Here is a 17700-nt window from a genome sequence, read left to right as displayed (position 1 = left end):
GAGCTTTAAACGTCATTGAGTGCATCTACTAACAGTGGGCTGGAAAACATAACATCATATACTTGAACTTTTCAGTGAGATGACAACACCTACTGTACATGATTGAATGTGCTCTCGGGAGAGCTTGTAAATTTAATGGCCTTTCCCCAGCCTGCAATATTTGTCCGCTGCTGATGTGGTTTGGACATGTTATGCACCTAATCACCTTCATTCACTGGATCTCAAAGATGACTTAGAGAAAATGCAGCTGATTTAAACTCAGGCATCTTTCGATTCACAGATTAAAACAGAGAAGCAATTGACAGGTCAACCAAAGTGAGGCAGGTGATTGAAAAGAAAAAGGAAATCACTGCAGTCACTGAAGGTGCATGTTTCAGTGTGTTACTGGTTTTTGCAACTTGCTTCACTGTGAGCCAGCAGCCATATCATCCTGCAGCTCACAACTGGCAGCCCACTGAAGCTAAGCAGGCAGGTGTGAGCCTGGTCAGTACCTGGATGGGAGTCCTCCCGGGAAAGCTAAGGCTGCTGCTGGAAGAGGGGTTAGTGAGACCAGTATACTGTAATAAGGCACTGCTCTTCAGATGAGATGTAAAACTGAGGTCCTTACTCACGATGGTCACTGAAAACCCCAGGGTGTCACCCCAATGTCTTGACCGGTATTATAATGATGATGAGACCTTCCTTTCTAGTGTACTTGTCTGATGGTTTTCACCTTCTCCGTGTATCTTCAGTTTTAATAGCTAATTGATCCAAGGATCTCATCCACCTGCCTCTTGAAAGAAGCGATGGTTTTGGTTTTGACAATATGACTGGACTCCTTCATCCAAACAAGTGCACTGGATTGATTGTCAATGCCTCAGAGGATTTTCAACACTTGAACCAGACCCTGGTCACAGCCTTTGCTTAAAACGTTGAACTTTTTACTCTTTCAAAGTAGAAAATTTTCTTGAGCCCAGAAAAATGCATGGCTACTATTTTCAAGACTTATTTCCGAGTAGTAATATTTTTCTGTCTACCTTGGAACACTCACTGACCACTTGAGTTCTGTAATATGTTAACATGCCCCAAAACCACTGTCTTCCACTTGTGGGGTGTGTCACCATTTAGGATAATTTCCTACTGAACTACAATGCACCATGAGACCTGCTTATTGAACACCCTTTAATAAAAACCCTTCATTTATCACAGGCTTGTTGTCTCATAGAATTGTTTTAATTGTTTATTTAACTTCCTTTTTTGTGGAAGCTCTTCATGCTTATTGCCTTGCAGTGTTACCGTGGAACTTGGAAGAATATCAGACAACAGTCATTCCAGTCCCTCATGTTATAGGCACGCTAGTAATTCATGTCATTTTTGCAAGCATTAGGGGATCTTGTGGATGGGGTTATGATCCAAGATTTTGATTGTTTGCACTCTATAAGTAAACATACTTAAATAAGTCACTTTCTCTTCTGCTCATTGTCCACACACCAGTGCTGATTTTGATCATGTCTTCACTGAGTTCTATAGAACAATCGTCAGTTTTTTTATATAGATGGCAGCTTTGGTGGTGACAGTGTAATCCTGTCAGACTGATTCCCTCTCTACAGGCAATAGTTTTCAATTAGTCTTGCACATCAATATTAAATCTAGAGGCCGATCAGGTGAACTATAGTTCCCATCACCATACTGGGCTACTTCTTGTATTGCTTCTACCCCGTGTGTGTCGATAAGTTTGCAGTCGTGATGTCATTTAAGCCCCTCCCAGGATCTTGTGAGGTGGTGGCACCTCCCATACAGGATGGCTGATTTGCGTGGGTTGTCCCTTCTACTACCACACTGACCGCCCTCTATACTCGGCCTGGCACTGGAATTACATGGAGGTGGTGTCAGCTGAATTAACATGTCAACTACTGTGCCTTGTTGCTTAGTTACAATAGCAAACACAGAGTAATTCACTCGGGACCCCCAGGAACTGAAAAAGCTCACTCAAAGAATGTTCATTTATTAACCATGACATTTGGTTTCTTGAACATGAAGCATTTCGACATTAAGATGCGAAATGCCAGCGAGAAACTAAGAGCTCAGGTTACTTTATGATTGGTTGTCTTTGCCAGGCTGTGACCGTAAACAAACAAGCAAGTGGACACAATTTGTGGTTTAGTGAATGAAATGATGATTCGTTTGTTATTGAATTGGCCCTTTTTTGAACCCTTTAGCAGTTTTGAGCAAGGTGCAGTTCTGTATTGAAATGTTAATAAATCTTTAATGGGACTAGGAATGTAGCTGCAGCACTGTGGTCTAGATTTGCTTGTGGCTCATCAGCATCAGCTCATCAGTTACTCCATATTGTTGCACGCTTAGTTCTTTAACTTTTAGTCATTTTTTGTTAAAAATGTACAGCTTTGCTTTTCTCTGTGAAGTTACAGGTGCTCAAGCTCTCTGTTGGATTATATCTGAATCTGTTGTGTCCATATGGACTAAGACTGTGGACAACTGAAAGCAGACGTAAGCAGTCAAGTAACGCCTGATGCATTGACAAGTGCACTTGAAACTTCACATCACTTTATCAGATGTCACTGGAATTCCAAGGATCTCATCCAGTTGTTTCCTGAAAACTCTGGGTTATCAGTTTCAGTATGGCTGGGTTGCCAGTTCCATATTCCCACAGTCTGTTGTGGAAAGAAGTGAGCGTTCCTGTTCTCAATCACGCATACAGTTCCCTGTACTTTCCAAGCCCAGAGTGCTGCAGACATCTCAGAGAAATAAAGGGAAGGGATGTGGTGAATGCAGTGAAATGTTTTAAAATGGGACCTGGTAAGGTGCTTTAAATACAATGATTGTGAGCACAAATATAGAAAAAGATACAGAACTGACAGACTATGAAATGTTCAAGAAATGTAAATTTAATCTAAAACTCTTCTTTGAAAGCAGACTTGATGTGCTTCTGCGTTTACAGTTCGTTAGTCCCTAGAACAAAAGTCATCCTTGCACAATATTAAAAGTGAATCAAAGGGCAAGGTGTTCTTTGATCTGTAGTTGTCGCGTGAAGTGTTCCCGGACAACATTCGGAACTTGAAAGTGTTAGCCGATGGACTAAAGAAATAGAAAACTCATTGTCGTCACGTGGCTGAAGTTAATGTAACAACTTTGAAAGCAGCTCAGTGACCCTTGTATTATTTTTTATGACTTCTGATTTTTATAGAGAGAAAAAAAAAGTTAAAGGTCCGATTTGTTCATTAAAGATCCCAGCTCACTGTTTGCGTGAGTAGTAACTGTGGTGTCGACTCTGGATTTGTAAACTCTTTTCTAAAGGTCACCCTTAATTGAACAGATGGAGTTTCTCACTCCTTGCTCTGATCTGCTATGCAAAAGAGCTCTAGACGCAGAGTGGCTGCTGTGTCACACTCAGGTGAGGCTGCACTTCAGTGCTGAATGTAGACGGTCCCCTTTATCATTTTTATTCACAGTGATGATAGGTGTCATCACTACACGTAGTAATGTAGATACTAGTTTACAGTTTATTATTTGACACTTAAGTCCAGCTGCTTAAACTCATCTTTTGTGGCCTGCGCATTTGATTTTGCCATTTGAGAAAAATAATGCCACAATATTTTGTTAAGTGTATCCAGTGTCAATGCTCTTGTCTCATACTGCAATTCTAAATATGTGGAAATATATATGGTGTATAAAAATATATAAAATATATGGTGTCCCTAACCGAACTTACAGCTTTGTCTATTGAGGTAGAAAAACCGCACTAGTATATTAATCCCTTTAGTTCTCAGGCTGGACTAGGGGGCAGGGTAAAATTTCCTGTTTTTTTTTTTTACAGTACAGGATTCATTATTTTTTAGACATTAGTTTTGATTCAAAGCGAGATCGAAATGCTCATTTGACATGCTGCTCTTATCCTCAAAATGTTTCTCAAATCCTCTCTAATGCATGATACTACAAAATAGTTTGCTTAATAGGGTATGATAACTTGTATTTATGTATTTATTAACTGCACCTGCAGTGGTGGCATTAAGAAAAAGTGCTTCACACAAGGTTATCTGCTAAGGATTTGCTACATAGCAAAGCCCAGTTGACAAAAGCCACACTTTGGCAAGGCTCAATTTTAGCTCACTTGTTTGGAGATTTCTGCCTTCTGTCTGTAATAAATTGGATTTTTGTACCAGACTGGGCAAAAATCGGTTGTCTGTTTAGCAGGAGTACTGGAGGATGGCTCAGATCTCAGTCTGAGCGGCGTTTTAAATCTTGTGCAGTGGGCAGGAGAGAGGTGTTAGCAAGAACAGTCAGCGCGGCAGGGATATCTCGTTTCATCAGCACCGTTATCAGGGAGAGTGCCTCGAACCGATTTCAAATAACTCACTGCGGGAAAGTAGAAAAATATCCCTGCTGTGCTGCCGTTACAAGGAAGGTTTCTCTGAGATTGAAAGAAAAAAGCCTTTTATTTGAAGATTTGATATAATTTTTATCTCGCATGGAATTATACTCCTTGTTTCCACGGATGCTCTTACCCTAGTTTTGGCAGAATTCAAAAACTGATGGACACAAAACAATAAAATTGAAGTTTTGATACTTACCTCTATGTCAAGATCTCTGAGGACTATTTTAACAGTTGTAACGACAGATGGACACTGCACACAGGAACATCACACAGGACACTGAGCACAGGAACATTACAGGCAGTGCTGCAGGCAAGATGACGTCATTGTGTGTGGTCTCTCCCGTCACATAGTGAACAACAATGTCGGACAGACTGGGGTTTTACAGACAAGCGCGGGTGACTTCAGGGACAGTGACGTCCTTGCCAATGTCCAGAGGGAGAGTTCCCTAAAGTGTGCGCAACAAGAAACAAGGCCTATGTGGCTGCAAGGACAATCTTGGTGGAAGCTTACAGACAGGTTTTCCCTTTGGCCTCTGGCTTTGCACTGCAAAGCTGAAGAGAAGACTAAAAGCTGAAAAAAGCATAGTTCAGTTTCACTGCGAAAAGATTCCCTCAGTTTCGCAAATCCACAGTAAATACTCTACACTTAAATGTTTACGCAAAGTCCTGTTTTCCTTAGGTTACAACTAGTTCTACAAAAATATTTGACATCTGTAAATGTACACCTTAAGGTTCAGTTCTATAGTTTTCTGCCAAATTCCAGTGTTGGTTGGTTATTTTGTAACTGGTCTTCGGAAAGTGTAATGCAGGTTTACTTGTGATTAATTGTGACTGGTAATATTGCATTAGTTTTGCAGTCTGCAAGCTGTCTCCAATGAATGGTATTTGAAAAAAACTTCCAATCCTGCAGTTTCCATGATATCAGGTACGCTGAAATACAGAATTCTGAAATAAGAAGTCTGCTTATCAGATTGTGTCCTAAAGTGGTCATCATCCTGGAAGCTCAGCTAGTCTGGCCTCCTTTGTGCTAAGATTGGATACTTAAGAAAATCCATGTTGCTGTTGTGTTAAGTGGCAAGTTTCTCCCTGGATCAAGGCCCTGATTACTTGATCATAAAAAGATGCCATAGAGTAAGGGTGCAAAGGAACGAGTAATAGGTTTATTCCATGCTGAAAAGAGAGGAAAGAAAATACAATGTTTTGGCCATGGAGCCTTCTTCAGGTGTAAGAGTAAGGATGTTATCCACAGTGTCGTGGCAAAATTCCATTCTTGGACTGCACATCCAAAATGCTCCTGAACGTTCTCCCTTTAATTCAGTTGGTTAAGCTGTTTCTCTCCCTTCCACCCAGTCAGCTGCGCAGGCTGCCTTCTGTACATCACCTACATCTAGTGACGTTTAATGGATACAATGGGTTTTATGTTTTCAATTCATGTCTTAGAGGATAAGCAAATGATACAAATAGATTCCAAGTGATTCCAAGCCAGGAATTCTTGGCTCAGTAGTCATGATGACTGTGGTTGAAACATATTGAATTAATTTGTCTTAAGCTGTCTTCCCATTTTAAGTTTTTTTTGTGTGTAAGTTGATCTTGTTTTGCAAGAGACTGGCAAATCAATTGATAGTAAATTAATTTTGGGCATGTGCCCTTGGAAGTGCAAATCCTGTTTGTCTTTACAAAATAGAGAACAAATTTTCATTCTCCAGGGGCCTTAATTTAGCCATTTGAAAGCAAGTTGGCGAATGTCTGTGCTGGATGCCAGCTCTGTCATTAATGCAGTGTTTTTCTGTATCTCATCATACTGGGGCAAAGCATGCTTCAGGAATGACAAAATAAAGACCTGTAACATCTGTATGAGTATGGAGCCTTTATTCTGGTACTCTTCTTCTGAACACTCTGAAATAAATGGTGTGCTCCATGGTAGAGGAAAAAAGCAGAACTGGATTGGTTCACAATGTACACAAGGTACACAGGGGTGATAGCATTTCCTTGTCTCAACAGCTTATATTCTTGATACTGTGAAGAGTTTTTTCACTCACACATACAGTATGAGCTGGGAACTGTCAGATATTTTTTATTGCAAACCAGTGTATTTAAGATGTCATGAAAGATGAGCTTGTTTGATTCTGTGGCCACGGGATACTGTTTTGAAGTATTCTGATGCATAGAAAGTTTGTAATATACTGTATAGATTTTACAATGTATGAATATGTGAAAGCACAAAGCATTTTTCTTTGTCTTGGTAGTCAATTATTTTTGCCAATGAAATCTTTCATTTTTGGGACTGATGAAGCTGAATTTATTTTGTGAATGCAAGTTTGATGCCATGGTTCAGCACACACTGTGAAGTGGAAGACTTTGTGTGGTCTGGCAGTACTGCAGAAAAACTCATCGACCAATTTCTTTCTTCTCACCCAGCAAGTGAGTTCATTCTTAATTAGTCTGCTGCAGTACAAAATGAGCTCCTGGGTTTATTTCTGGACAACACTGGATTTCTGAAGAGAATAATGTTAAAATGAAGTCAATGATCATTATTTCTTCATTCTCGCCTTTTTGTGCTGTTCTTACTGGCATGTTCTTGACCTGGTTTCACATGAGTATAGATTTGCACTTTTGAACTACATCAAGCAAAGGTTTGATTTAGGTTTGCCAGGCTGGATTTAATCAGATTGGATTTAGGGTTGCAGTAGAAAAAATAACCTGGAAGGCGAGAGGCTGTTTCTTTTTAAAATGAAACAATACCCATTTATAGCAAAAAGCAGTCAAGCATATTAAGTCATTTTTCCTAAACAGCTGAAAATAAATTTGCTCTACTGCTCATGTGGTGGCTGCCTAATCATGTGGAACGTAGTAATATAGTTGAGTGATTACCATATTTTAAACTTCATTTATGATAATCCTGTACAATTAAATGACTAAAGCAAAGTTATGTTTTCAAATAGAATGCTGTTTCACCTTTTATGTCCAGAAGACCATTTAGAAAGGCTTCTCTATTTAAAAATCTCATATTGACTCCCAATGTCATAATATAAGCAGGTACTCTTCATAAAGAGAACTAAATATGAAATCTCCTAACATCCTAACTTGTGAAATTGCTGTTTTAAGGGAATACCCATTTACCATGTCACCAATTTTTAAATTATATTTCACAAATATTTTTAAATAACTGCATTATGGCAAGATATCTGCAGGTTTTTAATTTAGTCTGTAATGTTCTTTGTAAGCATAGCAAGGCTGTTTTGTTAAATGGAGTGTTTAAACTTTGTGTATTTTCCTTCGCTTAACCCTGATCGTCCTATATCCTGAGATGACTCATGTAAACCCATAGACCTGGGTGGTGTTTCACACTAGGCCATGTTTTGGCCCGGGTTGTTGTTGGCATTGAAATTAAAAGCCCCTTAATGACGGGGGAGACTCACAACTGCTTTAGTGATGTGAGTAGACTCAACAGTGTGGAAAGAGCCTGTGTTCCCGCTCATTTTGCATTTTAGATGACCTACTAATTTCTGTGAATTATGGCTCACCTGGCCTTTGAAACGACGATATTCCCATTTAATTCCAGAAATGATTTCACTAGTGCTAAGAACTTAATCAGATAATTTCACTTGCACTTTTGACAGTAGTAAGTTAATTACTGCTGCCTAGGAAAAAAGGGTACAGAAATTCTTGTGATTATGTGACATTGATCCGTTACGAAAATAACCCCCTTTCTCATCAAGCACGGAGATTAAGACTAGGCCCAAATTTGACGTTTCAAAAGCTGCAATGTGATGAGTTTCAAATAGCTTAGTGAGATTTGTAAAAGGGAACAGGCCTGCTTTATTCCTCAGGCTTATCTCACAGCAAAGTGATGTGCTTTCAGTCCATATTCAAGGTTCTGGTTATGTTTCATGCCTTAAGTTTGCTAAATCAGCCTTACAATCATTCAAGATTACATTTTATCTCAAAAAGATCAAGAAGCACTTTCCTCTTATGGTAAGAACCTTGGAGTTTAGAGTAAATGCAAGTATTGATAAAATATTTCAATTTAATGCAGGTTTATTTTCTGTTCTGCAGCAGCAAAGTGATTTAATTTGAAGCAGTTGTCTTCAGTGGGCAGTGCCAATGTGCTGTGTACCCCGCCTCCCGGCCTGATTTCTGTATGAAGTGTCCTTTAAAGATTGTATAAAAACAGAGGTCTGTCTGAGCTGTATTAAGGGTAATATCCTCACCGGAAATGTGATGTACCAACTACCAACAGATACAATAAAGTAAGAATTCAGTACGTTTTAAAGTAATTTTATTGTTATTTATTGTATGTGTTGTAATGTAGGTGTCTAGTACTTTAGATATATTATACTGGTTGCAGAAATAATCCCATAAATTCGCATAACTGCTAAAATCGCAGGTTTTCTGACTTTTGCCAAGTTTGTGATTTTCTATGTAGAATTGATATATGAGAATATATTCTCAATGAGAATATACATTAATTTTCTTGGCTTGCAGATGGTCAATAAGACATTTGCTGTACTTACTGTAGGTGTTAAAAGCCTCATTTATCTGTGCTGTATGTGAAACTATCAATATTCTTCTGGCTCCAAATCAATGTCTTGTATTTTGGACAGATGGAAAAGCAGAGAAAATCACCAGTGCAGTTTTTATATAGAACATAATTCAACCCATCAAGCCCATTTGGTAGTTAGTTGCTAATTTAAGGATGTCATCCAGATGTCATCCAGGGAAGCCATGGTATTCTTCAGGGATTCTTTAAGGAGATGAAGCAGATTCAGAGTTTTACCTTAAATCTGTGTACAACAGTTTATCAACTCTTACAGTGTACAGTTAAAGTAGGGACAACCTTTGGGAAGTTTGTCAATTATTAATAACATAGGTATTGGCAGAAAAAAAAATCCTATATTTAGTTTCTGCAGTGTCTGAAGCACTTAAATTAATTGATTCTTATATTTTTTGTATTTCTGTTTTCAATGTCTCATTTTTCGTTCACTACTAAAATTTGTTCCGTTAATAGTTTTCAAGTGCAATTATCTTAGTGATGTGGCTTCCCTGACAGTATATTTATAGCCCATTGGATAAACAGTGTTTTTTTTACACAGATGTGACTCAAATGTGTACTCTGTGTGCTGGCTATTTTTAAGCATATCTATGTTTAAGCCCAAAGGTAGACATTATAAACAAAATTGATCAAATTAGCTTTTTTGAAGTACAGTAATTTTAGTTGTGCTTGCAGAAATGAAAATGTCCAGAAATAACTGAAATGTGTTGTCAGGGGTGTCAATTTTGAAGCTCAGAAAGTCATCTTGAGATATACTCTGTGGCCACCTACATAAAATGTTTATTATTGGCAGTGCATTAAAGCTATCAAGACTCACTCAGAATTGGCTGTGTGGGGTAATACTACTGTATGTTTCCCAAGATCCCTTCTGGCCCTGATGCATTTGTACTGTATACCTCTGTATATCTGCTGCTTTTTTCATGCTTACTTTTCTGCATTATCAGGGTGTTAACTGTTAACTCTCTGGATGATAGCATTTGGGGTTCTCATTTTCCAGTAGTAGTAGCTTATGTTACTGCAACCCAAAGCCCATTTTGTATGCATATGGAAAAAAAAAAAACTCTGTGATTAAGGAACAAGTTTATCAGCAATAAACTGCAGAAAGAATGTTGCTTTTGGCATATTGTTTTGTAAATCAAGGCATATTTTAACTTTGGACATTAGAGTGAGTTTACATATGTATTGTGTTAATCATGTGTTCACATGGATACATACAGTAGTACTTATTGTAATATTTAACTTGTAGTATGTAGTTTGCACAGGTGGGCCTTCAGTGTCTTTGTGTCTCTAATCATTGTTCTGTGGCTTTGAAAAGTGACCACTACATTGCTAGGAATGAAAGGTTTACTGAATTTCTAAGCAGCATCCAAGTTGTCTTTTTATATTATGTAGTAAAAGGAGTAAAAACCTAAGAGTAAAGTTACAATGCTAAATAACATTTTAAAAAGATTGTTAAATTTTGCAGGTTGATGTTGTGCTGCAATGCAGGCATTTCGGTTGGTGGGTGAGTAGTTTGAGTGAGGCCAGAAGGTTAACCTTTTTTGCTGAGTAATATTTTCAAAATTACTCCATTTAGATGGAAGTCTGTTTGGGGCCTTTGACATAAGGCTGTTGGACCTAACAAATGACTGTATCAGAACTAGAAACAATGGAAATTGAAATATGCATGTTCACAACACTTGCATGTTTAGTGCAGGGTTTTGTTTTGTAGTCCTTCCCACTAAACTGAAGTACAGCCTAATACATTGGTGGGGGACTGGCCAAGACACCTCATTTCTAAAGCAGACCATGACCTCAAGCAAAATCTGCCAAGCCAGGGACGTACACTGGTTTCTAAAAACATTATAAACTGAAACTGTTTTAGTCAAAATTGTCTTAGATATGGAATACGTATAATGATGATAAAATTTCTCTTCATAAATCTTTGTAGCTGGTATTATTTGATATGATTTTTTTTAATCACTGTGCTTTTTGATCCATGTCATAATTGGCGTCACTGCTGGTGTTATCGCTACCAGAGCCTCAAAATGGGTGCAGTCGGCTTATGACTTGCTAGAGGTCAAAGAGCTGCAGTATTCCAGCTTTCATTCAACAGGTTCAACTGATATCAGGAGAAGCTACAGTATGTAGCTGCCTGACAAGGCCGTTCGTAAACCTGATGTGTTTAGAAAACGAATGGAGGAGGAGGAGGATCTTTTTTTACTCGTCTGTGCAAGGCGGAGTTAGCCAAAGCAAAGAGTCCAGGCCTTAACAGTGTGCATTTGAGTATGAGGTTTTCTGTGGTGTCTCGCCTCATTAAGAGATGTTTTTAGAGACCTGCGGTCAGTTGTTGAACCACAGTTTGCAGGTAACATGGTTACCTGTTGTGGATGCCTGGGGGGCTGAGCGAGACTTGCTGTCCATGGAAAACTTTTTTTTTTCTTCAGGTGAGTTTTCCCAGACGTTCTAGAAACTAGACTAATGCTCTAGAACTTCAAAACTAAAAGACTGATATGTAATTAGCGTGTACGTATATATTGTTGACTTTCACTGTAACCACTGTAATGTGGTTATTACATGCACTTTTGTGTGTGGTTTGTTCATTACTTTTTACATTTTAAACTACAAATTGTGACTATTTTATTCAAGTGGCTTACCCATCTGGGATCTTTAAGGGGTGGGCACCCTGCCCAAAGGAGAATTGAGGACGCAGTCGGCTAACAAAACAATCTGAGCTTATTGTGGAGAATTTAGCACTTTCACCAGAACTGAAAAGCATTCATGCATTTTTCTCACAGTTAAAAGGACAGTAGTGAGAACCTTTTGTTTTTGATGAAGTAGATTAGTGCATGATGGTGCATTTGTCACATCAGGGGACAAAGGGAACATGGGGTGGCCAAAAAAACTAAGCCAAATTAAGCAGCGGTAGCGAGGCCTTGAATCTAGCAGGGAGGTGTGAACAGTGCTTTCATATTGGTCATGTTTGGAAACGCGCATTTTCTTCAATATCTGCCCACATCAGCAGCAGCAGCAGCACTGAGATAGTGCAAAGCTCAAGTGGCCTCCCAGAAGCAGATATTTAAGAAAATGAAAATATTTCCATCCTGTTTGTGTTGAGTTACACAAATTTACTAAATAATAGTGCAAATCGGTCATCTTTCTCTGTCAATTTCTTATTGGTAAATTTTTCAATTACGCAGACACAATATCATAGTTAATTTTTTTGCTTTCACAATTTAAGCCAACAGCAATGTCAAGCTTGCTACTCAACAAATGATATCACCTCTGACCGGCACTAATAAGGTGATTGTGCAGCAACTGTTTCACAGTCTATCTTGACCAATCAATTAATCAAAATGATGCCGTGAACATTGAATCGGTATTAAAAAAAAAGCCACATGCTTTACCTCTTTAAAAGCATAATAGTGATATGTTTTAAAATAGATTTTTAGAAATGTAGTTAGTTGTTTCTGTGCTGATGTCTTGCCATGTAGTTTTTACATGCCACCCGTGGGAAAGTGTTTTTTAAACCAGATGTGTATGTCGGAACATTCAGTGAAAAAATTAGACAACTGCTTGAGCTCTGTATCTCGTAAAGACAATACCACATAAAACAGAAACAAACAATGCCCCCTCAGAAAGCAAAACCTTGAATTCTGTTGGCGGAAATTCTGTTTGCATGCGACTGCATTTTGCTCGGAGGTAATGTGCCCTTCATCCACATGAGTGAAATCTGTGGAAGTCTCATTGACCTGTAATGTACTCCCATGATTCCTCATACACTTCATCAAGCGGTTTCTTCCAAAGGAAACAGACCTTCCATCTCCACGCATGTCAGCATGCAGTCACTCAAAGCACACACTACTTTGTAACTACTGGCTCACAAAGCATGAAGGGCTTCGACCTGGCAGCCAGTCTTACAGTGGTTCTTAGCAAGCTGTGCGCATCCGTTTTTTAAGGAAGTGAAACACTCAGATTTCCATGGGTAGTCAGGAGTAGTTTGAGATCATAACAGGTGGTGTACTACGGCTTCATTTTCAGGAAACCTTGATTTCTTGGAGACCTGTGGCTTAATGTTCACCTTGTCTCTGTACTGGGTGAGAATATAGGTGAGGGACACTAATACCTGTGGTGTGACTTTAATGCTTGTGAGGGATAAGGGATACCAGCAGCTGCCCACTGCGTGCTAATTCCGAAGCAGTGTTTTGCTGCTTGTAAGGGATCAGGACACTGACGTGCTCAGTCACCAGTGGACAGATATGGCTCATTCCTGCCACGCGATGTGAACGTGTGGTGAGAGAGAGAGCAAAAGCTGCCATCCTGCCGAGAGCTGGCGGGTGCTTGAGAATATGAAGGAGTAACAGGAAGAGGGCTGGGTTGTATTAGGGCCTTTGACCTTCATTTCTGCAACAAGGAATGATGGGGTTTTGTGTGCAGACTTGGAGAGAGTTCAGAGGAGGTTGGAAAAGGTTGAAAGGTTCCACTGTGATCTTGAGCAAAAGATGATTTGAGCCTAGTTTATAAGGAACAACAGTAGTTGTTGTTTTTTTCTCAAGCTTTAGAATCGGCTGTGCCTTTGTCGATTTGCCAACTAATGCAGTTGTGCTCGGTCTTGCTCCATAAACTCTCCGATGAGGGAGCTAACTGGCGACATGCTAAACCTTATGTCCTTGCATAAAGAGGTAAAGTGATTTTTTTTAGTTGAGAAAAAGCTGCAGCATACACATTAAAGCACCAGGTTTGGAGACAAGAATAGGCCTTAGTAGCCAATCAATCGTATCCACCTGTTTCTTGAAGGATGCCAGGATTCAACAATATGAGTGAGCTGCTTGTTCAATACTCCCACATCTTGATCTTGATTTTAAATGCCTATTATGTTACCTTAAGGACATACGATTGTTTACAGTCAAAAAGAGCCTAATTTATCCATCTAATTCATATATTTTATTGTGATAGTTTTATTTTTTTAAAGAATTTAAGTTCATTATATTCGATAATATGACTGGGTAGTTTGTACCAGACTCTCAATGTGGAAGATATCGATTTATTGTCACTTCGGAGCATTTTAAAGATTTTTGCGCATATGTGTTTAAAGTTTAAAAGTGCCAGTCCTAGCAAGAATGAATTGTTTCAATTAAACACTTCCATAGGGGCTTTATTTGAAGAAGACGGATTTTCATTTAATATTTTTTTCCCAGTGCAAAATGTTCCATTCTGTAGTTTTGTGGATTTGTTTAAATAGAAAGGTTGTCATGTTTTGTATTTCTTGTCTAAATATGTTAACCTTCCCTTCCCCCCCCCCCCCCGCTAATGTCAGTTGTATGTTCCTGCGGAGGGTTGTACAGTATGTGTTTTGTTCTGAAATTGCATCAAATTGAAGTTTAAACAAAAGAAAACAAGTGAATCGAAAATTGACCACATTTCTCTTACCTAAAACTGTGCCAGTCACTGGCTGTTCACACGCAGTGTGGGCTCACCACGTGCCTCGTGGGCATTGCCATCTTATTTCATTCGCCCTGCTCACTGGCCCAGTGTCTGTTACCACATCTGCATGGGGCTACATGTGACTTTCAGCTTGGATTCATTTCACAATGTGAGGATCAGGTGTTGCAGATAAAGATCTGTGAGGGCCTGTGACATTTCATGTCGTGGCGGATTTAGAAATCGTTTGCCAAGTATAATTATTCTTAGGCTTAGCAATGTAAAACTGAAACTCTTATCTGAAATTGACACAGTGCGCGTTACGCAAACACAGCTGGGTCTGCCCAGCTGGTTTCAAGATACGTTGGCCTATTTCACAAGTAAGGGTTTGACTGTACCTATTTTTTATGGGTTAAATGGGAGAAAATGAAATATAGCATGCCAGTATGACTAGTTTACAGTAATGGGTTGTTAAAGACATTGAGTGGATTGCTCATCGTTACCAGTTGTCTGGTGAAGTGAGGATTGCTCCTTAAACTTGTTTCTTGCTGTTATCACGTTTTATTGCTCAAATAAAATTCAGCCAGCTGTAATGTATACAAATTGTAGTGGCTCACATGGGTCTTGCATAAATAGCAAAAGTCATACATTTTATATTAGTATATATAAAATTGTATAGACAATATAAAAATGTATACTTTAGAATACATATAAATTATATACAGTATACAGACTGGCAAACCGATACCCTATGAGAGCTTAGAATGGGTAAGTGGTACATCTCTAGAAGGATCAGTAATTCCCAAAGAAATGTGAAGAATACAAAACTTAACTAAACTTAACTACAGGGTCAAAAGAGTAATTCCACTAATTATCTGAAAACCATCAAAAACACAGTAAATTTAAACAAAGTAAAGGCTTAAGGACATAACACTAGCCAACTTCAAAGTTACAGAGCTGTGTGTATTAGGAAATTGTATAGTCCACACAATCTTCATAATGCAGAGCTTTGCAAGTTTGGAAATCCACAGGGTTTGTCAGCAGAGAGCTCAGAATACAGGAGAATGGGGGCTCTAGGCAGTCTGTCTATATAAATCAAAACAACACTCAGTGCAATATGAACACAACAGCTACACACCCACTGAATTTCTTTCAAGATACTTAAATCATAGGTGAATTTAGAGATGAGTGATAGGAGAGGATCTTCCAAGTATTGCTTATTGGCTCAGTGGATGTTGTGGATGTTTAAGGGAACATCTTAAGAGCATCTGTAGTTCCTTTATTTCTCCACATTTTAACCTCTCCATCACTGTGATAAAGAAATTTGTATTTGGTTTAATCTGACCATAATTCTCTCCTGTTCTATTCTTAATTCTAGTCTGTTTTTTCTTTTCTTGGTGCTGCTTTCCTGTCTGATTGAGAACTGTGGTTTTGATACCTTACCCCTGCAGTCTGTTGTGTGCACATGCTCTGGCAAGCTTCATTTTTTCAATCTGAATATACACATTTTATGATTAAGTATGGGACATATTTGTATGTCTAAATGAAGAAGTGAATAAATGAAATGAATAATTACACATTTTGTGTAGCTTTCTATTTAATGTTACTTTTTCTACTGTTAGTGATTTCACTAACTGTTGTTTTACAGTAGTTTTTTTTCCTTGATTGGTAATTGTACCTGTTGCTTCTTATTTCCTTAGTATTCATTTTTAATTGTGTGATCATTTGCCCAGTTTCTGTGCAGTGGTTCTTTTGTTGCTTTTAAAATTCCCTGCTGCTCTTTGGTTTTCATTTTAATGGTTGATTACAGATTCCAAACACTGTCAAAGCAAGTCTGGTTGTAAGGATGTCCACAGTTCAGTTTTCAAGCCTAATTACTCAATAACAAACACCTGACCAATAAGAGACCAATAAGGTTCAACACTGTCAATTTAACTGACCCAAGTGAGGTATTTTCTTACTGAAAATGAAATGTGTAGGAGTTATTTATAAGTTATTTTTTTCTCCTGTGAAAAATGTTTAAGATGAATTTGAGTACTGGTAGAAATCCCAGTTTAGAATTCACTGTGCCAATGTTATTGGAGGGCTCCCTCTATGCGTGTACATATACCTGTAGCTGTTCTGTGCTATGCACTCCTACCATCATGACGCATGCTATGTTCCTCTGTTTTTTAAATTGAGGGTCACTTAAGAGCCAGTGAAGATGCATGTGCTGGAAAAACAAACTAGAAAAAAACGTGGCTTCCAATGGTTTCCATCTGTATCATCAAGAACCAAAAAAACGTGAGTGATGTGTTTGCACACAGTCATTAATGTATCTGGTCATAAGGGCTGCTTAAAGCATTTTTTTAGTAGTAGAATATACTGTTACAAAGGGGGGGGTTACAAAAAGGCTGAAAATCAGGAATTGCCCAAGAGGTTTAGGCAATAAGTAAAATAAATGTTCTTAACCCACAACTTATAAGTGATTTCACCAGAATATACTCAAGCGGTTGGTATAATTGGAGGCATGTGAATTTTTTGTTTTCTGGCACAGCTTTGGTGAGAGGAGTAATAATTCAGGCACCATTATTTTTTACAATAACAAGACACAAACTACACCTAACAAAACATACAACACACAAGTTACTTTAAGGACAGTATTTACAAACAAGGCGTTTCAGAGGCCTACCATTCTGGTCACCAAGAAAACCCAAGACTGCTACTAAGCATTAAACTCATAATGTCTACAGTGGCCACATAAGAGATGAGCTGTCTTCTAACTAAATACAATGCAACTGCAGTTAAATCTCTCTCTGCACCCTGAATTCCACAAAATTAATGGGAGCCTATATCCCTATCCATAAAAATGCACCCTAAGAAGGAAAGATGTTTCTAACTGATGTATCTTTTACCCAGGAAACCCAAGTTCCCACAAAACACAGAATAGCACATTCTCTCTAACAAGGTTCAAATACTTTGCTCCAGTCAGGTTTGGTTTGGATGATCATGAAGTAGGGGCTCTCACCTGGCGCAAGCTTCGAGTCCCAACTGCTCCAGACTCTTGTCTCTCCTCTCCTTCTTCCCTGCTTCTCCTTGTTTCTTCCTCTCCTCTGTCTGTGATCTTATTGTCTGTCCTGCTCCTTGACAATGATTAACCCACACCTTGCCTATGTATATTAAGGTAAACTTCACAATTGTTTCTGCTCCAGGGACCCCTCAGACCTCAGCCACCATCCTCTCATGTTTTGAAGTTAGAAGTGTTTAATCTGCCAAGTGTCACAAACCTTATCTAAAATCTAAGAAACACTTCTCAGTTACCTAAAGCTTACCTTACCTAAAGTTATTTATTTAATTTCAGAATGGTAAAATAGTTCAATGTATTTTACTTGTATAT

General features: G+C 38.6%; 1 protein-coding gene across 18 annotated transcripts in view; it reads left to right on the top strand.

The window, feature by feature from the left end:
- caska (calcium/calmodulin dependent serine protein kinase a) overlaps window positions 1-17700 on the top strand; it is a 263444-nt gene that overhangs the window by 136805 nt on the left and 108939 nt on the right. The window lies entirely within an intron of this gene.

The sequence above is a fragment of the Atractosteus spatula genome, chromosome 4 (assembly GCF_055471065.1).
Source record: "Atractosteus spatula isolate fAtrSpa1 chromosome 4, fAtrSpa1.hap1, whole genome shotgun sequence".
Taxonomy (NCBI): Eukaryota; Metazoa; Chordata; class Actinopteri; order Semionotiformes; family Lepisosteidae; genus Atractosteus; species Atractosteus spatula.
Note: the sequence above shows the minus strand (reverse complement) of the source record. Positions and strands in the feature narration are given on the sequence as shown.